This window comes from Scyliorhinus torazame, chromosome 4, assembly GCF_047496885.1.
Source record: "Scyliorhinus torazame isolate Kashiwa2021f chromosome 4, sScyTor2.1, whole genome shotgun sequence".
Classification (NCBI taxonomy): domain Eukaryota; kingdom Metazoa; phylum Chordata; class Chondrichthyes; order Carcharhiniformes; family Scyliorhinidae; genus Scyliorhinus; species Scyliorhinus torazame.
Window position 1 is genome coordinate 184,810,611 of NC_092710.1, and position 21,868 is coordinate 184,832,478.

Below are 21,868 nucleotides of genomic sequence, written 5' to 3' on the forward strand. Positions count from 1 at the left end.
ATCCCGTGTGACTTCACCTTTTGTACTAGTCTGCCATGAGGGATCTTGTCAAAGGCCTTACTGATGTCCATATAGACAACATCCACTGCCCTACCTGCATCAATCATCTTAGTGACCTCCTCGAAAAACTCTATTAAGTTAGTGAGACACGACCTTCCCTTCACAAAACCGTGCTGCCTCTCACTAATACGTTCATTTGCTTCCAAATGGGAGTAGATCCTGTCTCGAAGAATTCTCTCCAGTAATTTCCCTACCACTGAAGTAAGGCTCACCGGCCTGTAGTTCCCGGGATTATCCTTGCTACCCTTCTTAAACAGAGGAACAACATTGGCTATTCTCCAGTCCTCCGGGACATCCCCTGAAGACAGCGAGGATCCAAAGATTTCTGTCAAGGCCTCAGCAATTTCCTCTCCAGCCTCCTTCAGTATTCTGGGGTAGATCCCATCAGGCCCTGGGGACTTATCTACCGTCATATTTTTTAAGACACCCATCTCGTCTTTTTGGATCTCAATGTGACCCAGGCTATCTACACACCCTTCTCCAGACTCAACATCTACCAATTTCTTCTCTTTGGTGAATGCTGATGCAAAGTATTCATTTAGTACCTCGCCCATTTCCTCTGGCTCCACACATAGATTCCCTTGCCTATCCTTCAGTGGGCCAACCCTTTCCCTGGCTACCCTCTTGCTTTTTATGTATGTGTAAAAAGCCTTGGGATTTTCCTTAACCCTATTTGCCAATGACTTTTCGTGACCCCTTCTAGCCCTCCTGACTCCTTGCTTAAGTTCCTTCCTACTTTCCTTATATTCCACGCAGGCTTTGTCTGTTCCCAGCCTTTTAGCCCTGACAAATGCCTCCTTTTTCTTTTTGACGAGGCCTACAATATCTCTCGTCATCCAAGGTTCGCGAAAATTGCCGAATTTATCCTTCCTCACAGGAACATGCCGGTCCTGAATTCCTTTCAACTGGCACTTGAAAGCCTCCCACATGTCAGCTGTTGATTTGCCCTCAAACATCCGCCCCCAATCTATGTTCTTCAGTTCCCGCCTAATATTGTTATAATTAGCCTTCCCCCAATTTAGCACATTCATCCTAGGACCACTCTTATCCTTGTCCACCAGTACTTTAAAACTTACTGAATTGTGGTCACTGTTACCGAAATGCTCCCCTACTGAAACATCTACCACCTGGCTGGGCTCATTCCCCAATACCAGGTCCAGTACCGCCCCTTCCCTAGTTGGACTGTCTACATATTGATTTTAAAAGCCCTCCTGGATGCTCCTTACAAACTCCACCCCGTCTAAGCCCCTGGCACCAAGTGAGTCCCAGTCGATATTGGGGAAGTTGAAGTCTCCCATCACCACAACCCTGTTGTTTTTACTCTTTTCCAAAATCTGTCTACCTATCTGCTCCTCTATCTCCCGCTGGCTGTTGGGAGGCCTGTAGTAAACCCCGAACATTGTGACTGCACCCTTCTTATTCCGGATCTCTACCCATATAGCCTCACTGTCCTCTGAGGTGTCCTCCCGCAGTACAGCTGTGATATTCTCCCGAACCAGTATCGCAACTCCGCCTCCCCTTTTACATCCCCCTCTATCCCGCCTGAAACATCTAAATCCTGGATCGTTTAGCTGCCAATCCTGCCCTTCCCTCAACCAGGTCTCTGTAATGGCAACAACATCATAGTTCCAAGTACTAATCCAAGCTCTAAGTTCATCTGCCTTACCCGTAATACTTCTTGCATTAAAACATATGCACTTCAGGCCGCCAGACCCGCTGTGTTCAGCAACTTCTTCTGCTCTGGCTCAGAGCCACACTGTCCCTATTCCCTAGTTCTCCCTCAATGCTCTCACCTTCTGACCTATTGCTCCCGTGCCCACCCCCCTGCTAAACTAGTTTAAACCCTCCCGTGTGACACTAGCAAACCTCGCGGCCAGGATATTTATGCCTCTCCGGTTTAGATGCAACCCGTCCTTCTTATACAGGTCACACCTGCCCCGGAAGAGCTCCCAGTGGTCCAGATAACGGAAACCCTCCCTCCTACACCAGCTGTTTAGCCACGTGTTTAGCTGCTCTATCTTCCTATTTCTAGCCTCACTGGCACGTGGCACAGGGAGTAATCCCGAGATTACAACCCTCGAGGTCCTATCTTTTAACTTTCTGCCTAGCTCCCTGAACTCCTGCTGCAGGACCTCATGCCCCTTCCTGCCTATGTCGTTAGTACCAATATGTACAACGACCTCTGCCTGTTTGCCCTCCCCCTTCAGGATGCCCTCTACCCGTTCGGAGACATCCTGGACCCTGGCACCAGGGAGGCAACATCAGCTGCGGTCGTGGCTAATGATGCCTATCTGGAGGCCCCAGACTGATGTGGAGAACTGTTACAACCATGGACATACACCAACTGTGTTATCGAGCAGTTCAGGTGCCTGCACCGCTCTGGTGGGGCACTCCAATATAGCACGCGGACGGTCTTCCGCATCATGGTGGCCTGGTGATTCCTCCACAACATCGCGCAGCAGAGGTGCGACATCCTGGAGGTGGATGTGGAGGAACACATGCCTCCTCCGATAAGGAGGATGCTGAGGAGGGCCAGGATGGGCTGGACATGGGGCCCGGGCTGGCACAGGAGGCCGCGCGACATGTGCGCCACAGCTGCCTCGCAAGACACAATCTGATCGCCTCCAGGTTCGCTGGCTCGGGGGCCTGGTCACCGGCAGCTCAAACATCCCGTGTTATCCTGACATATCCAACCCCCATGGCCATCCGCCCCCCTTTCCCCCTCCCTCCAGCACCCCCACCCCAGCACCTCAACCCCACTCCAAGTTTCCCACAGGGTGTTGGCCCTGAGTTGTCTGTATCAGCGGATCTGGTCCTTGGGGTGGGGTGGGTGTCGATGACGACCCGCTCCGTGATGAGTTTACCAGAGTCTGACTCCTGTCCTGGTGTCACATTCCACTGTCCGCCCGGGTGATCACTGTATGTGTGCTAGCCACTCCTTCACACGGGCCCACAGACCTTCAGGGGAGGCGCGGGTGGGGATGGGGTCTGGGGGGGGGGGGCGTCACTCACCGGGTTGGCCATACCACATGGCGCCCCCACATGTCTGATCCTGTTCTGAGGGTGATCTCTGGGGTACCCCTGACTGTCCTGGGGCCCTGGCTCATGCCATTCTAAAACACCTGCACCCCACATCGCCAGTCTCCCACCCCCCAACCCTTTGAACCCAGCCCATCCCTCACACTTTACAGATAGATTGTGGCAGCACGGTAGCATTGTGGATAGCACAATTGCTTCACAGCTCCAGGGTCCCAGGTTCGATTCCGGCTTGGGTCACTGTCTGTGCGGAGTCTGCACATCCTCCCCGTGTGTGCGTGGGTTTCCTCCGGGTGCTCCGGTTTCCTCCCACAGTCCAAAGATGTGCAGGTTAGGTGGATTGGCCATGATAAATTGCCCTTAGTGTCCAAAATTGCCCTTGGTGTTGGTGGGGTCACTGGGTTATGGGGATAGGGTGGAGGTGTTGACCTTGGGTAAGGTGCTCTTTCCAAGAGCCGGTGCAGACTCGATGGGCCGAATGGCCTCCTTCTGCACTGTAAATTCTATGGCAATCTCTATGAGAGGGCCGAGGCAGTTTGGAACAAGGGTACACATGTGTTTATTTGTGACAGTGCTGTGTATAATAACTGTGCCCCTGCCCCTAACACCACCTTATGTGCTGCACCCCTGCCAACTTAACTGGTATTTACCTTTCTAATCTTACATGTACTAATGCTCCATCTTGATGGCTCCCCAGGTGATACATCAGGAGTGGAGGTGGCCTGCTGTGTTTCTTGTGACCTGGGTCCCCTTTGGCGACCGTCCTCTGGAGCAACCAGGCCTGGATGGGCCCGGAGCTCTTGAGTGTCACAGATGGTGTGGTTCTCCCTGCTGCCCATCGGATGCGCCAGGTATGGGGGAGGATTCAGAGGCGCTGTGGTGTTCTGGCACCTTCCCTGTGGGAGTCACTGGCACAGACCCCATCACCTCCTCCTCCCTCGGGGTATCCGATGGCTCCTGGGTTGCCCCTTGGGACAGGGGCACAGTGGGAGTGAACTCCAGTGGCTCTGTCGACACTGGCGCTGCCAGTCCTGGAGCCTGCTATCATCTCGACCAGCGTCTCAATGCTTGAAGCCATCGAGCACACAGAGTGTGCCACACCCCTCTAGCCCACTGTGCCACATCAGTCAGTGACCCTGCCAGTCACTGTGACTAGTTCAGATTAGCCACTGTCAGACCAATGCTCTCAACATCTGCAGCCATGGCCCGTTGTGACTGGGCCACACTCTGGATTGCCGCAGCAATGTCCAAATGGCCCTGGTAAATGGCTGCCCTCTCCTGCGCATCATCCGCCATGGGCACACTTGGACATCCTGACCCATGGCCGTGACTCTCGCACCCAAGGTTTCCACTGCAGACTCCACCTTTGCAGTGTTGGCCTGGGTGGCGCACATTATCGGCACTGCCCCTGCCCCTGCAAGCAGTAGGACATCTCCAACTGCACCTTCAGGCGCTGGTTGCTGACACCCCCTCATGTCTATCATGGGTAAGATGGGTATAGAGGGTTATGGGCCAAGTGCGGGCAACTGGGACTAGATTAATGGTAAAAACTGGGCGGCATGGACTGGTTGGGCCGAAGGGCCTGTTTCCATGCTGTAAACTTCTATGATTCTATGTCGTCCCCGGCTCTGCACCTGCATCTCCAACATTGATGGGACCACCTTTTTCAGAAGCACAATATCTGCTAATCCCTGGGGCGGGCTGCCCTCGAACTCTCCGCTCCCTTAGGGGATCCTACCTCCACCTGATGCAGTTCTGTATGTGGTGCGAACCAGATAGTGCCCCAAGAGACTCTTCACTAACATGCCTAACCGAGGTGAGTGTCTCTGGGATGGTGACAGCAGTGACGAGAAGTCAGTGATGGGGGTTATGGGGTTGTGAATTGGGGTTAGGGGCCCCGGACGGACAAGTCTCCTCACCAGGTGAGTCACGGGGATGCGGCTTGGGGGCGAGCGACCCTGGACGGTCCCGCCTTGTCGGAGGTGGCCTTGCAAGGCACAAGACAGGTCGCATGGTGAGATCGCGGGTAAGCGTGGTGCAGGGAGTGAGTCACGTGCTCTAGGAACATCGCAATGCATGGCACTTGGTTGTCCCATGCCGACCGTGGCCTCGACAACTGCCCGCTCTCCCACCCCGACGACCAGGCCCATCGCCCTCAGCTCCGCGTCGGTGAGGGGCCGCTGTCCAGCGGGGCCCCTCAGGTCTTCTGTAGGCCGCCATCTCCTGAGGGGGGACAGAGATGCACAGTGTGAGACTTGTTTCGTGGGGAGCACAGGGGGTCTGCAGCTAATGGCCTGTGTATGCAGGGCACCCAGCCATGGGGGGGCGGTATGGGTGCTGACGTGTGGTGCAGGGTTGGCCGCAAGTAGACTACCGGCATGTGGGGTTCGGTGGGGGTATGGGCCACGGGAGCATGGGGCGGGGGTGGTGCCAGGGGCGTAGTGGTGATGACTCACCTTGGTTGGCCTCACCCAGCACTACCTTTCGGTTCACCTGGTGGGGGCCACATGGGGGGTGGGGGAGGGGTGTGGGGTTTCTAGGTGCGGGGTTGGGGTGTGTGGGGCAGGGGTGGCGCCAGGGACACGGAGGTGCTGCCCTGAGGAGTTCATGCATCTTCTTTCAGCACTGCTGCCCGGTCCTGGCAGTAGGGCCCACCGGGCTAATGGCCACTGCCACCTTCGCCCAGGCCCCGTTGACGTCAGCGGGTGGCAGTCTCCTACCCTCCCCGTGGAACAGGGTGTCCCACCTCCCTTCCATGGCATCCAGCAATAATCCGAGCTCTGCCTCTACGAATCTCGGGTGCTGCTTTCCAGGGTGGTATCTTCTTGCCTGGAATGAGAGTGTGTGATGTGTGCTGATATGCAGCTGCAACTTGTCAGCCTCTCGGGTACCATTCCCACCCCCAGCGAATCACACGCCAGTGTTGGAATTGCACTAATTTCATCTGGCGCTAGTGCTAGCATGTCCTGAATGGCTCCAGCAGGCACCCCCCCCATCGGGACAGTGGAACACCCACCATTCAGTCCCGGCGTCAGCACTAGTCTCTCAAACGGAGAATTCCAAACGAAGAATCCTGCCCCAGAACTCAATTCTTTCTTACTTTCTTTAATAGTGTAGCTCAACATTGTTCTTTGATCTGTTGTGCTCACATTACACAGCAGAGGGAGCTAGTGAACACAGATTTGAGATCTCCGTTATGCGTGCGACTGAATATGTTTTTGAATTTAGCACTTGCTTTACTTGCTGGGTAGAAATATTTTAAATCAAGGTGCAGAGGTCATCGTGCCTAATTCATTGTCTGTTCGATATTCCATCCATTCTCTGGTTCTGACTAAGTCTGCCCCTTTTTTTCAAATCTGACAGACCTGCTCTATTTCCAGTATTTTATGTTTGCATTTCTGATTCCCAGATAAAGCAGTTGATGCTGATGAACACAATTATAAAAGAAAGAGTAAAATTATTCCAACAACTGGCTTAGCTCTGAATCAGCGCAGATGGAAAGACTCTCCATCTTTGTGAAAATGAGTGCAGGGGTCCCACCCTGAACTCAGCCATCACTAATTTCACAAGCAATGCGGAGAGGTCGGGCTTTAGACAGCACATCGGTGGTTCATGGAAGCAACTGTACACAAGTTTAAGTTCAGCTGTCCAAAACGGGGCAGCACGGAGGCACAGTGGTTAGCAATGTTGCTTCACAGCTCCAGGGTCCCAGGTTTGATTCCTGGCTTGGATCACTGGCTGTGCGGAGTTTGCACGTTCTCCCCGTGTGCTCCGGTTTCCTTCCACAGTCCAAAGATGTGCAGGTTAGGTGGATTGGCCATGCTCAATTGCCCTTAGTGTCCAAAAAGGTTAGGTTGGGTTACGGGGATGGCGTGGAGGTGTGGGCTTAAGTGGTGTGTTCTTCCAGGGGCTGTGCAGACTCGATGGGCTGAATGGCCTCCTTCTACACTATAAAAGTCTATGATTCTAAAATATCCACAACCCTCTGGGGTAGAGAATTCCAAGAATCACGACCTTTTGGAGTCATTCCTCCTCATCTCAGTGCTAAATGATCGCCCCCTTACCCTGAGACTGTGCAACCATGTTTTAGATTCAGCGATCAGTGGGAACAATCTCTCAGCATGAAATGAAATGAAAAGAAAATCGCTTATTGTCACAAGTGGGCTTCAAATGAAGTTACTGTGAAAAGCCCCTAATCGCCACATTCCGGCGCCTGTTCGGGGAGGCTGTTACGGCATCCACTCTATCAAGCCCCTTGAGGATTTTGTTGGGGGTTGGGGAGTGAGAGGGTGTGAGGGCTGTATTTTGTTTTATTCCTTTTTCTCAGGAGCATTGAGGTTCCTTTTGCCCAGCCTGCCTCTGCAGCCTCCAAACTCTTCCTGGGAGTGGTAGCCACGACTCCCATTTTCACCAACATTCCCCCCTCCAAACTCACCCAGGAATGTAAAAGCTATTTTCTGGGCTATTCTCTCCAGCGTTGGATTTGGGATTGTCCTGACTCTGCATTCCTGGCCAGGAGGGAAAATTCAGGTCAATATGTAAGCTGAAAACATTGTGCACCATTTGTGTCCTTCAACCAGACAGCAGTGAAAGACAGAAGATGACGTGCCAAAAAAAGTCCTTTTCCTGTGAGCAACGCGCTGACGAGCACTGAACATCTCTCCATGGTACCTCGTGGCTAACCAACTGGCAAAGAAGTGAATCTACTTCTGTGTTTCTGAATTGCACTGTTTTGGCACAGCTACACACTGTTACTGGGCCATTTGAATGATTCATTGTTTACAGATGTACACATGGAACGTAATTTCTGAAACAAGCCAAAATTGGAGGCGAGCAAGTCACTGTCCAATTTTGTGTCAAATCTCATTCAATGTCTCTACGCCACTTAAGTGACAGGTTGGTATTCAAATATCGATGTGTGAATGGTGAGACAAATGGGACACATCATAACAAATTGTAAGATAGCAGGTCTAAATACAGCAATGTGGACATGATGTCAAATGATCCAATATTGTTGGCAGAAAGCAACAGATCTATATTGCTGAAAACAAAAAAAGCAAATGTGCTTTCAGATGAAGTTTGCAGAATCCAGGTTTGGTTTTAGATTGGTGAACTGCAGTGATCATCTATGCAGTAAAAAATAAATGCTGGTCTAGCCAGCGAGGCCCACATCCCTTAAATTAACTTTTGTAAAGGTTTAATTCCACTGTACTGATGATAAAGTCAATTTCTCATATTCCACTATGATGGTTCTCAGAGGTCACAATGATCTGGATGTTATTTCAAAGTACACCAAGTACATAAAATAATTCAAAAGAAACATGGTGCATATGCTGCAACTGACATAGAAACAGCAAATTCTGGAAATTGATTTGGTCCAATATTGGGGCTGGGAATCGCCTTGCGCGATTACTCTGCACCCAGTCCCTTTGTGACAGGCGCCGCACAAACTTCATGGGTAGAGCTATGGCTGAGCCCATTGCATTCAGTTTCGCCGAGAGCATCCAAGATGGAGTCATTTACGACACAGAAGGAGACCATTCAATCCATTAAATCCATAGCAGCTATCCACGGAGTAATCCAATCGATCACACTCTCCTGCTCGATTCCCTTAACCCTGCAACTTTATGTCATTCAAGTGCCCATCCAATTTTTTGAAATCATTGATTGTTTCTGCTTCTGCCAGCCTTGTGGGCAGTGAATTCCAGGTCATCAGCATTTGCTGCTAAAAAAAGCTCTTTTTCATATTCTCCCTGCATCTCTTGCCCAAGATCTTACATTGTGTCCCTGGGACCTTTGCTCAAATTATAATAAATATATATGCCCCGATAGCAATTACAGAGATCTAGCTGCAAGGGGATTAATGCTGGGGCCTGAATATTCAAGCATACTTGACATTTCTGATGGACAGGAAGCTTGGACAAGGTGCTGGGGTTGCTCTGTGAATTAGGGATGGCATTAGTATAATAGTGTGAGATGATGGAGTTCTTAAGGTCAGAATGTAAAATACGTTTGGTTAGAGGTAAAAAGTAGCAAAGTTATTTGTGGGAATAATTTCTGGCCTCCTAACATCATCATTTTAGGACAGGTAGTGGGCTGTACAAGAATAAGTAATGGGGGATTGCAAGAAAGACACTGCAATAATCATCGGTGATTTCAATCTACATATGGATTGGATGAATCAGATTGGCAAAGGTAGCCTGGAAAATGAATTCATAGAAGGTTTTTGCGGCAATTTCTTCGCAGCACACCCTACAGCCAACTGGGGAGCAGGCTATTCCAGAGGTGGCTGTGTGCAATGAAGCAGGATTATTTAATTATTTCATAGTAAAGGAGCCTCGAGGGAGAAGTTATCATAACATGACTGATTTTCACATTCAATTTGAGGGAGAGAAGTATGGGCCTAAGGGTAGTTTCTAAACTTAAATAAAGGTAATTACAAGGGTATGAAGCTGGAACTGGCTAAAACGAACAGAGAAATTAGGTTATGGGATAGGTGAGTAGAGATGCAGTAAAAGACATTTTAGGAGATATATCACAACACTCAGCTAAGATACATTCCAGTAAAAAAGTCTCTAGGAGATGAATGACTAACGAAGGACGCTAACACTCGTACCAAATTGAAAGAAAAGACATACAATTCTGTGAAGATGAGAGATGGGTCAGAAAATTAGAGTGTATTTAAAAGAATGACTAACAGAGTAATTAGGAGGGAGAAATTAGCGTATGAGAGAAAGTTAGCTAGAAATATAAAAACATAGAGCGGGATTCTCCCGCAACTGGCCGGATGGCCCAACGCCAGCGCCAAGAGCAGCGCGAACCACTCCGGGCCAACCGGAAGGTGCGGAATCCTCAGCACTTCCGGAGGCTAGGCCGGCGGCGGAGGGGCTGACGCTGCGCCAACCGGTGCTGAAGGGCCAGCGCGAGTTGGTGCATGCCAAGAACCGCCAGTGTGGTTCCGTGCATGCGCAGACCGGCCGGCATGTTTCCTGCGCATGTGTAGGGGGGTTCTTCTCTGCACCGGCCATGGTGGAGCCCTACAGAGGTCGGCGCAGAAGGAAAGAGCGCCCCCACAGCACAGACCGACCCGCAGATCGGTGAGCCCTGATCGTGGCCCACCGTGGGGGGCCCCCCACAGGGCCGGATCCCCCCGTGCCCCCCGCCCCCCGAGAGGACTCACCTAGCCAGCCTACAAGCCAGATCCCCCCGTGATGGACCATGTCGATTTCACGCCGGTGGGTAGGCCAGGAAACAATGCCGCTCGGCCTATCAGGGCCCGGAGAATTGCCGGGGGAGACGGGGGGACACACTGCCAACGGCCCCCGACCGGCGTGGCATAAACCCCGCCGCCGCCCGAAAACTGGCGCCGAAGAATACGGCAGCCGGTGTCGAATCAGGATTCACGCTGCCCCCGGGAATTCTCCGACCCGGCGGGGTGTCGGAGAATCCCGCCCACACAGTTTGAATTTCTACAGACTGGCGATGGTCTTTGCGTCCTCACTCTCCACTGGAGGAGAACTGGATGATTGGAGGGAGGCGAATGTTGTTCCCCTGTTCAAGAAAGGGAATCGGGAAATCCCTGGGAATTACAGACCAGTCAGTCTTACGTCTGTGGTGAGCAAAATATTGGAAAGGATTCTGAAAGATAGAATTTATGATTATTTAGTAAAACATAGTTTGATTAAAGATAGTCCACTTGGCTTTGTGAGGGGCAGGTCATGCCTCACAAGCCTCATTGAATTCTTTGAGGATGTGACGGATCACATTGATGAAGATCGGGAAGTGGATGTGGTGTATATGGATTTCAGTAAGGGAATTGATAAGGTTCCCCATGGTAGGCTCATTCAGAAAGTTAGGGGGCATGGGATCCAGGGAAAGTTGGCTGTCTGGATACAGAATTGGCTGGCCGAAAGAAAACAGCGAGTGGTAGTGGATGGAAAGTGTTCCGCCTGGAGGTCAGTGACCAGTGGTGACCCACAGGGATCTGTTCTGGGACCTCTGCTCTTTGTGGTTTTTATAAATGACTTGGATGAGGAAGTGATAGGGTGGGTTGGTTTGCCGATGACACAAAGGTTGGTGGAGTTGTAGATAGTGTTGAGGGCTGTTGCAGGTTACAGCTGGACATCAACTGGATGCAGAGCTGGGTTGAGAAGTGGCAGATGGAGTTCAACCTCGATAAATGTGAAGTATTCATTTTGGAAGGTCGAATTTGAATGCTGAATTCAGGGTTAAAGACAGGATTCTTGGAAGTGTGGAGGAACAGAAGGATCTTGGGGTACATGTACATAGGTCCCTCAAAGTTGCCACCCAGGTTGAAAGGGTTGTTAAGAAGGTGTATGGTGTGTTGGCTTTCATTAACAGGGGGATTGAGTTTAAGAGCTGTGAGCTTTTGCTGTATAAAACCCTGGTTAGATCACACTTGGAATATTGTGTCCAGTTCTGGTCGCCTCATTATAGGAAGGATGTGGATGTTTTGGTGTCATGTGAGAGTACCTTTGAGAAATGGCTGTTTATCAAATAGCTGTGGTGGGTGTACCTTTAAGAAATGAGTGTTTATCAAATAGCTGCAGTGATGCCAGTGTGGGTGTCTGCTTTATTTTCGTTTTTGAGTAGCCAGTGTGTTTTAGTTTCATTTTGGGAGCTGTATAGCTGCAGGCAAAGCAAACAGCTGTATAAGGATCTCTCTTTGCAATCTAAAGACTGTCTCCGGATCATTTGAGGATTTCAAAGTAATACCTGTTTCAGCAGAGAATTTAAACCTGTTGTCTTTCTGTAAAAGGGTCTTTTGGTCTTATGGACATTGTTAGGAAAGTTATGAAGGGTTACTTATAGAATATTGTATCTGTGCGGATTATTGGTGTTGATAGTTGTTTATGTGGGAACTGTGAGTTTATAAAATGTTAACAGGATTGATAAATAAACATGGTTTTGTTTTAAAAGTACTTTAGATCTCTGTTGCATCACATCTGTAAAGTAGGCCCTTGTGCTCTCCATAACCGAAATCCATTAAAAGTTGTGGGTCAGGTGAACTCCATGATACACTTTGGTGTTCTCTAAACTCTGGCCCATAACATTGGAGAGGGTACAGAGGAGATTTACCAGGATGCTGCCTGGACTGGAGAGCATGGCTTATTAAGAAAGGTTGAGGGAGCAAGGGCTTTTCTCACTGGAGCGAAGAAGGAAGAGAGGTGACTAGATAGAGGTGTACAAGGTAGTGAGAGGCATGGATAGAGTGGATAGCCAGAGACTTTTCCCCAAGGTGGAAATGGCTGTCACAAGGGTACATAATTTTAAGGTGATTGGTGGAAGGTATAGGGGAGATGTCAGAGGTAGGTTCTTTACACAGAGAGTGGTGGGTGTGTGGAATGCACTGCCAGCAGAGGTGGTGGAGTCAGAGTCAGTAGGGACATTTAAGTGACACTTGGACAGACACATGGACAGTAGTAAGTTGAAGGGGTGGTTAGGTTGATCTTAGATTAGAATAAATGGTCAGCACAACATCGTGGGCCGAAGGGCCTGTAGTGTGCTGTCCTGTTCTATGTTCTAAGTATTTGAACAGGGAAATAGTAACTGAAGTGAGCATGTTTCCTCGAGAGAGTGAGCTTCGAGAATTAATAATGGGAAATGAGGAAATGAGGAATGCAGTGAACAGATATTTTGGTCGGAATTCTCTTTTCAACGCTGCTCCGATCTGGAATCCTGATCGGGTAGGGAACGGAGCGCAAAGAGGGGCATCCTGGGAATAATGGGTCACACCCCTCACAGCACACATGAGGGTGACCCAATCACTTCCGGTTATGGCTATGCGGAGCTAAGCCGCACATTCGGCGGCTCCCGCATAAACGGACTTTTCGGCTCTTTTCAAGGCCCCCAATGGGACTTTTTCGAAGTTTCCGGGCGTGGGAAGGAGATTATAACAGCTCCCCGATAGTATATGGCTTCTACTAGGAGCGGGGCAACTAAAATGGTGGTGGTGGACCGGAAGAAGGTGCGACGGAAGAAGAACAAAATGGCGGCGGGCAGAGACCAGGCAGCGTGGATGCAGTGGGCGGAGGAGCAGCAGGAGGGTATCCAGCGCTGCTTCAGAGAGATTAAAGCGGATCTGCTAGAGCTGATGAAGGCTTCTATTGATAAGCTGCTGGAAACACAGATGGCCCAGGGAGTGGCGATCCGCGAGGCCCGACAAAAGATCTTCGACAACGAGGACGAGATCTTAGGCCTGGTGGTAAAGGTGGAGGCGCTCCACAAGAAATGGCAGGAGCGGTTCGAGGAGATGGAGAATCGGTCGAGGCGGAAGAATCTGCGGATGAGGGGCTGGATGGGCCGGTCATGGGGTCCTATGTGGTCACCATGTTGAACTCGCTGATGGGAGCGGGGTCTTTCCAGGGGCCCCTGGCATTGGAAGGGGCCCATAGAGTGCTGGCAAGGAGGCCTAAGGCTAACGAGCCTCCATGGGCGGTGCTGGTGAGGTTCCATCGGTTCGTTGATCGGGAGTGTGTGCTCAGGTGGGCCAAGAAGGAGAGGAGCAGCAGGTGGGAGAACGCGGAGGTTCGAATATACCAGGACTGGAGTGCGACGAGGAGGGCCGGTTACAATCGAGCGAAGGCGGTGCTGCACAGGAAGGGGGTGAAGTTTGGCATGTTGCAGCCGGCGCGACTGTGGGTCACCTACAAGGACCGGCACCATTATTTTGAGTCTCCGGAGGAGGTTTGGGCCTTTGTTCAGGCCGAGAAGTTGGACACAGATTGAGGGTCGGGATGGGCGTTCGGGGACTGCAGCTGATATGTTATTTTTTTTGAGGGGGGGCCTTTGTTTTGCTCCTGGTTTCTTTTTTTCTGTGTTTTTCTCTTTCAGGTCGGTGAGGATGGTTGGGGCGGGTTGGGCACTGTTTTGGTTGGGTTGGTCGTGGGGGCTCTTGGAGGGGGGTAGGTAAACGGAACAGGGGTGGTGGCCGGCCTTGAGGTGAGATTGAGATGGGGCCCCGCGGGGGAGGGGGAGGCCCGAGTCGGGGGTGAAGGGACTGGGCCTGTAAAAGGAGCTGCATCAGAGGTGGCGGGGCCGGGTAGGTGGAAAGCGCGGGGGTTTTCCCGCGCTGACTGGAGGGGGCAGGGCCGGGACGGGGGAGCGAGGGGTGTTTCCCGCACTTAGAATGGAAGGGGGAGGGGGAGAGCCTATGGATGGGGAAAATCTCATCGTAATGTCAGAGCACTTTTAGTGTACATCATTTTATGAAACTTGAGTGGAAGCTTGTCTCCTGGGATGAATAAACATCCTTGTTATCCAGATGTCTGATTTATGTTACCCATGGAGAACCAGAAGGAAGGGGGTCGAGGGCTAATTGACCACCACAGTGTCAGACATGGTGTGAATTTATTATCCAGCAAAAGGAAGTCAAGAGGCACCTCTATCCCCAAGCACATTCCTTCACAACATGTACCTTTATCATAGTAAACGTCCCAATGCACTTCACAAGAGCAATGTCAAAACAAAATCTGATACCAAGCCTGATAAAATATCAGGGATGGCGATAAAAAACTTGGTCAAAGAAGTGACTTTTAAGCGATATCTTAAAGGAGGAAAAGATGTAGAGAGATGGCGGGTTTAGGGAGAGAAATCCAGAGCCTGGGGCCGAGGCAACTGAGGTTACAAAGAGGTTACGATATCAGGGGAAGCACTGGGATATGAAACAGTGATAATACACCAAGCACGACTCAAGTAATGAATGAATGATTGGAACTGGATTTTGAGCAAAGTATTTAATTGCATGATATCTTCTCTTTTCAGAGTATAATTAAGCAACATGTAATGTACCATTATCACATTCGATATATTTTCAGATCTATACAAGACTAGAGAAAACAGAACGGGCAAAAAACAAACATGACCCTGAGTTTCCACTTGCTCGTCGTTTCAATGTTACACTTTGCTCTCACTCTGACTTTTCTGTCCTCAGCCTGCCACAGGGTTCCCAGGAAACTCAATGCAAGGTTCCGCAACAGCACCTAATCTTTCAAATTGACACTTTACAGCCTTCTGAGCTCAACAATGAGTCCAACAATTTTAGACCCTTTTGTTTTGTGGTTTTTTTTTTAATTCATTTTTTTCTGTTGTTTCCACCACAGCCTGTCTTCAAGAGCTGCCGGCCAATGAATAGCCAGCAGCTCTCTGGTCCTGGCCACGCCACCACCCAGCTCCCAACAACAACCGAACCGTAAACAAAAGTAAGTGGGTAGGGGTTTCAAGGCTCTATGTTTATGGGGCTGAAACTCTGTCAGGGAGATGATTGTGCAGTCAAGCACATGGGGGAGATGGAGGAGTAGTGGTAACGTCAAGGGGCTAGTAATCCAGAAGCCCAGGCTAATGCTTGGGGGAACGCGAGTTCAAATCCCACTATGGAGGCTGGTGGAATTTACATTCAATTAATAAATCTGGAATATGAAGCTCGTCTCAGTAATAGTGAGCAAGAAGCTATCATCTGGTTCACCGATGCACCTTTTGGGAAGGAAATCTACCCTCCTTAATTGGTCTGGCCTACTTATGACTCCAGACCAACAGGGATGCAGAGAAAATGCTGGAAAATCTCAGCAGGTCTGGCAGCATCTGTAATGACAAATGGTCAGCTGGACTCGAAACGTTAGCTCTTTTCTCTCCTTCCAGATGCTGCCAGACCTGTTGAGATTTTTCAGCATTTTCTCTTTGGTTTCAGATTCCAGCATCCACAGTCATTTGCTTTTATGCAGTTGACTCTTAATTGTTCTCTGAAATGGCCTAGCAAGCTACGCAGTTTAAGGGCAATTAGGGATGGGCAACAAATGCTGGCCTTGCCAGTGATACCCACATCCCATGAAAGAATAAAGAGGAAAAAAAGTCTAGGGGTCAGATGTGGCTGCCAGAAGCCTCTGTCAATGTACCTGCTAATGGCTGTAGGGTTGGGGAGGTACACTAATACCTATGGGCGCTATGCACCTGAATGTCAGCTCGCCTCAGCGTCACCAATGAAAGCTGGCCCCGCTCCCAGGATCTACGCAGCTCACAGTTGTGCTGCTGGCCGGGGGGCTTCTGCCAGGGCCAAGGGGAGTAGTGGGGGCGTGGCCAGGAGGTGAGCTGTGGGGTCAGGATGGACGGGCACAGAACATCATTGCTGCAGCTGGCAAGGCAGCCATGCAGTTGCGCACACCGTGAACAGCGCACTGTGCACTTAGGGCCACGGGTCGTATGTGTGTCTCCCCAGGGCACCCTCTTGGGTTCCCTCTGGCGCCAGCCGACCCATCAGCTGTATGGGCAAGCTCCAGCACAACCAGTGCCATCTTGTTGGCTGGGATGAGTGTGTGTGGGGAATGCAATGCGGCTGCAGCTTGTCAACCTCCCAAGTATCAATCACGGGCCCAGCGAATCACGGACCACTTTTCATTAGAATCGATTGTGTTCCACGCGGCACTGGTGCTCGCCCCTTAATAGTAGCAGAATTGGTGCAGGTGCGGCGCCGGTTTTCCTGTTGTAGAAGTCCGCTGATTCTGCGCTGGCATTAATACCTAGTCTCAGAAACGGAGAATCCCACCCCTTGGGCGAGCGCCATTTGGTACTGGTCACCACAAACAGGGACCAGACAAAATGGCACTCGTGGGTGTCTCGCAGGCGATTGGAAGCACCCAACTTTGATAGAAATTGACTTTTCTGGTCAGCTATAACCATGAGAGTAAGGGAAGATGATAGAGGTTTAATTAAGAACGCATTAAGAATAATTAACTATAATCATATTAAGCATTACTTCAGTGCAACAATAGCTGGGAATCCACTAAGGGTTAATCCAGATAATACTCTTTAATTTCTTTCTTAGGTTTCACATTTTGCAAGTTGCTTGAGGCTACAAGGTCACTGACGTCAACTAGCTAATAGGCCCCATTGTATGGTAAAAACTGGGCGGCTGTCCAGTCCGAGTAGTCCCGTTTCTATAGTAGCAACCAGTCTAGGGCTCATAATTTCTTAACGAAAACTGTGTTTCTCTAATTAAATTGGCAAGCGATGGAATGGGAAATTGGCACCAATATATTTAAATACATATATCTCTTAAATTGATGGACAGACAGTTTGGTCGAAATGAGTGAATTATAAATTAGTTAAAGCCAATCAGAAGTAAAAAGGCCAGACATTAAGATAATAATCTCCTTAAGAATCACTTACTGGGTTGGAAAAACCCATTCCAGAATCACCCTATTTATATTTCTGAAACCTATTTCTTTGCTGCTTGCTTTTGCTAATCGCCATCTTTCTTTTGTTTAAATCACTTAGGTATGTTATCCTGTGTATTATGATTTGAAGAATTACCAAGATCTGTAATTGAATGAAAACTCAACTACTGTATTCGCTAAAGACAATCAACCTGACTATCTTGCTGCAGGGCTAGTCGGAACTCCCTAAATGTTGTATTGAAAATAAGTTTACCAGTGGCACAGCTGACAAATAAAGTACAAGTGGACTTTGCCAAAAAGCACAGACTTGACCTCTGTTATTTGGGAACTGAGAAGGGATAACGGATATCCAGGGTTCCGAATAGACACAGAGATCCATCATTGCCCTTTGGGCAGGGTGGTGGCCTGGCACTGCTGGTGCCACCTGGGCACCCTGGCAGTGCTAGCCTGACACCTTAACAGTGCTAGCCTGGTGCTCTGGCAAGCTGGCATGAACACTGCCAGGGTTCCAGGTTGGCATTGCCAAGGTGCCAAGCTGGCATTTTCTAACTGTGCACAATCGGGCTGGGGGTGCCTGTATTCAGGCTGGGGGGTGTGCCGTGGGTCGTTTCAGGAACTCGGCAATCGGGATACCATTTACAAATAGCGTCCTGATCTCTCGCTCCACTGGGGAGTTCCGGCGAGTGGAGCACCTCAGTGTACAAAATTCCCTGCTGAGGCCCCTTGTACAACGCGAGCCACGTTGTCGAGTCATGTGTTTCTCGGAGTTGCGAGTGCTGGGAAATAGGCAGCTAATTGCGGATGCTGTGGAACTTTGTTCCCAATTAGTTGAATCGCGCTCTAAGTGTTATTTTCAGGCGGGTTTGGCCGGGAGTTTCTCCCGGCTCTGTCATTGAGTTCCCCACCACTATCTAACACACTTCGTCATTTTTTGGGGCACATTGAGCTGAACTCGCTGGGTAGACCTGATCCTAAGAGACCAGGCCACCATTTTGAACGAGTGCCCTGATCTCCAAGAGGGTTCTCCACATGTTCCACCCGGGGGCAATGTCAACCTTCACACACATGGGCATTACCCCACATCCCCCAATTGAGGACACCCTGCAATGGAGTTGCAGAGGGCCCCCTCTTTTCTGGCCTTCCCACACCCCCTTAAGCAATCCCCGCCCCTTTCAGGACCCCCACCCTTCACCTTCCCCAACCTTCTGGAGGCCCCTTCATACCCGCTGTTCATCTCCTCACCCTTGACACTCACCCCTCCTTTCATGGGCTTGGCCCCCCTCAGGCCCCAACCCTTGGAAGTGCCACCCTGGCACCCGTACACCCTGGCGCTGCCACCCTGGCACTACTCCTGCTGGCCTCACAGTGCCACCCAGGGTGGCAGTGCCAAGGTGCCAGGATGGTGGTGCCAAGGTGCCCCGGTGCCAGGGGGAGAGCTAGGGTACCACCTTGTCCTATCCCTGACCATCCAGGGGCCTCCAATGTCCTGGCAGACCCCCCCCGGCCCCCCACCCCCCAGGTGCCGTTCCGCATGGTCCATGTTTGTGTGAACCAGTACTAAATGGCACCTGGGTCTCCTTGAGGAGGCGGGTACATACTGGGAGCCAGTTAGATCCGGCATCAGCACATTTAAGTGGGTTTTTAAGTTGGTTTGAAGATCATTGGTGTCCAATGGGCAGTGAGGAAAGGACGCAAACAAGGGGCTGATGTAGATTGCTGGATCAAGGTTGGCCAACAGCAGCTGCTTCAGCCAACAAGAAGGTACTTGCAGGGTGCATGGTCATGATCGTGGAAGAAGTCATGTTCTGCAGATGCTGCTGTTTCTCTGGACCTCACAACTATCACACTTATCGTAGCCTGGCTTCTTCTGCTCCATCACCCACGTGATTTGCACGTTAAAATGGGCCTATCGCTTGAAACAGGCAGGCACTTTGTTTACCTACCAGTGGGCCCAACATCATCATACTGATCAGTTTGGCCACTGCCCCCATTTTGAGGTAGTTGTATCCCACCAATGCTGGGTGAAGTGAGTGAAAACCAGCCACCTAGAATGGGGTGTGAACCCATGGCCTTCTGACTCAGAGGAAGTGGCAGTTGAATTGATTCCACTTCAGGTTCTGTAAGTGCCTTCGGTATCCAATCAATAACTAACCAGCCACTGTACAATACCTAGGCATAATTGTTCTCATTGGTTATCCTATCTGAAAACAAGTTTAATCTTCATGCCAAAATTTGCACAGATCAAAAGGAAAAAAAAACAAGACACAAAAGATGATTAAAATTAAGGATGATCTCATTCTGCTTCCCAATAAACACTGATAGACAAAGAAAGCAATCTTCAAGATAAACAAACCCACACAATAGTTCCCACTGATTCCAGTTACTTGCTGGAGCAACAGCCACTTATTCTTCTTATCCGCTATGAGGAGCAACAGCCAATCTAGTTTGAGTATTGCACTGACAAAATCGAGGAGGGCGGAGTTTTCTGATTTTGTGCATCGATCAGGAAGGCTTATCCAACAGGAAGACATGACAGAAATTCTGCTGTTATTGATCATGATGCTCCAATCACAAATCGTCAAAAAACATGTGGCGTCAGATAAATAGCCTTTTAGAATCTGGGAGTTGTTATTTTAGCAGAGGTCAGCTGCTAGCGGCAACCAGAGCGGTCTGCGATACAATACTGTTTTAAAGATGTCAGTTCTCTTTGCAAGGCCAAGCTGATACAGTATAATTTATTGATGCATATGGGCAATCATATTCCAAAAACCATGAATAACAACCAGTTGGGACACTTTGAAAAAAAACTTTGCCTGCTCCTAATTTACCGGCATCAGCTTCTTTGTTAATTTGGGAAATGTTATCCAAGGTTTCATTAAAATTCAAACAGTTATTCCTTGAATGAAATGACCAAAAACTCAGCAATTTTTCAAGTTAATTATACAAGTTTTATTTTGTAATGAAGGTGCTTCAATAGCACTGTAATGGTTTTCAGACTATTTTGAAAACAGCTTTTGGTTATTTTTACATTAATTTTGAGATCGGGTTGAACCCTCTAGTGGGTCAGAGTTAAATTGGTTAAAAGAAACGGTACATGCTCTGGAATGAGAGTTAGCATTTTCGAACTGGGCTCGATGCATCTCAAAGAAACTCTTCTCACGGTTACCATTAAAAGATATGACAATTACATGTATTGGGTCCAAAGATCCACAGGCCTTCTAGGGCATTTCCACCATTAATCAGGTAAGAGTGTAGCAGGACTATGAATTAGGCCAAGACACAACCTCAAGCCTCTGCCTCTGATGAGAGCAGCCTTGGTACCTTATCAAAGGTGTGATTTCCATTCACTTGGACATCAGCCCCCAAATCAAAAGGGTGTGACTTAGGTAAGGAGCAGTCCAGGAATTCCTCTGCTTCTGACATAGGTTTTGCTAGGGAATTAGGTAAAAGGTAAAGTTGCCATTGTCCCAGGTGACCATAGGCTGCTCTCCCATTTGAGGAGAAGAGCTGACTGGTGGTGATTTAACCTGAGGATCACCACACCTCAGGTGAGGGGAAAGGTTGAGAAGGCGGGTCTTCATGAATAACCTCAGCCAGTACGGGAATCAAACCCGCAATGTTGGCCTTGCTCTGCATCATAAATCCAGCTGTCTAGCTGAGCTAAACCGGCCCCCAATGCCTAATGAATGCAGCCATTTTGAATTCTTAGCCGCTGGAAGTAAATCCACCTGTGAGGGGTGCTTTGGGTGGGGTCGGGCGGTGAGTGGTTGGTGGGAGGGGGGGGGGGGTTTCAGGGTTGATAGTGAGGTTCAGGTCTAACCTGGGCTTAATCTCCAGAAGAAACTGAAGTCATGCTGAGGTAGATTGGCGTCATGGTGAAGGGGACTGATAGACGTTCAATGCTTTTTTTCCCCATGTGGCTGCTGCACTACCTGCGATATTCTGATGAACATGTGAAATATACTCAATAACATGGGAGCTTGCCAGTTTCATGACCCTACATACAAGCCTACTGTGCCTTATAGGATGTACCTATAATACAACACAGAAATCATTTTATTCCACAGTGCTCCTTTTGAATTGCAGAGCATCAGTATCAAAGCTTACCAGAAATACAGGGCAGTAGAACTACTGTGGGGCATGAGGCAATGTGAAATTGCTGCATATAGATTAGTGAAAGTGGAGCTTCGAGTTACTACAAATCAGTGCATCTGAGCAAGAATACAATTCAGCCACATAACTTAATTTCTGGTTGGTCAAAGAATATTGTACCTTCACAGCTCACTTCACCTAACCTGAGCAGTGCATGTTCAGTTCACAGGCATCTCCTGAAGCTTGCCTTCCCCTGCAGCCTCTCCTCTCTCATGGTCTAAGATTAATGACAAGTCTATCTCTTGTATTCTTCGCCATCCTCCGCTAAGCCAACTTCCTTCTGCATCCACCTGGGAGAAACTCTCCCTGGTGGTTCACAAATGCTTTCCTGGCTTCAATACCTCTTATCCTTTCACTCTCCGTTCATAATATGTGCTGCCGATTTGCTCTTACACTCCTTAATTTCCACTTTTGATACCCTACTTCCAAAT

General features: G+C 49.5%; 1 protein-coding gene and 1 long non-coding RNA gene across 3 annotated transcripts in view; one reads left to right on the forward strand and one right to left on the reverse strand.

The window, feature by feature from the left end:
* The window catches only part of LOC140410632 (uncharacterized), a 143,963-nt gene extending 126,379 nt beyond the window's left edge, over positions 1-17,584 (forward strand). Inside the window, exon 4 of the long non-coding RNA XR_011940699.1 lies at positions 17,386-17,584. This is a non-coding gene — a long non-coding RNA (uncharacterized lncRNA). The remainder of the gene's footprint in view (positions 1-17,385) is intronic.
* Positions 1-21,868, reverse strand: part of kif3ca (kinesin family member 3Ca) — a 263,681-nt gene that overhangs the window by 17,652 nt on the left and 224,161 nt on the right. The window lies entirely within an intron of this gene.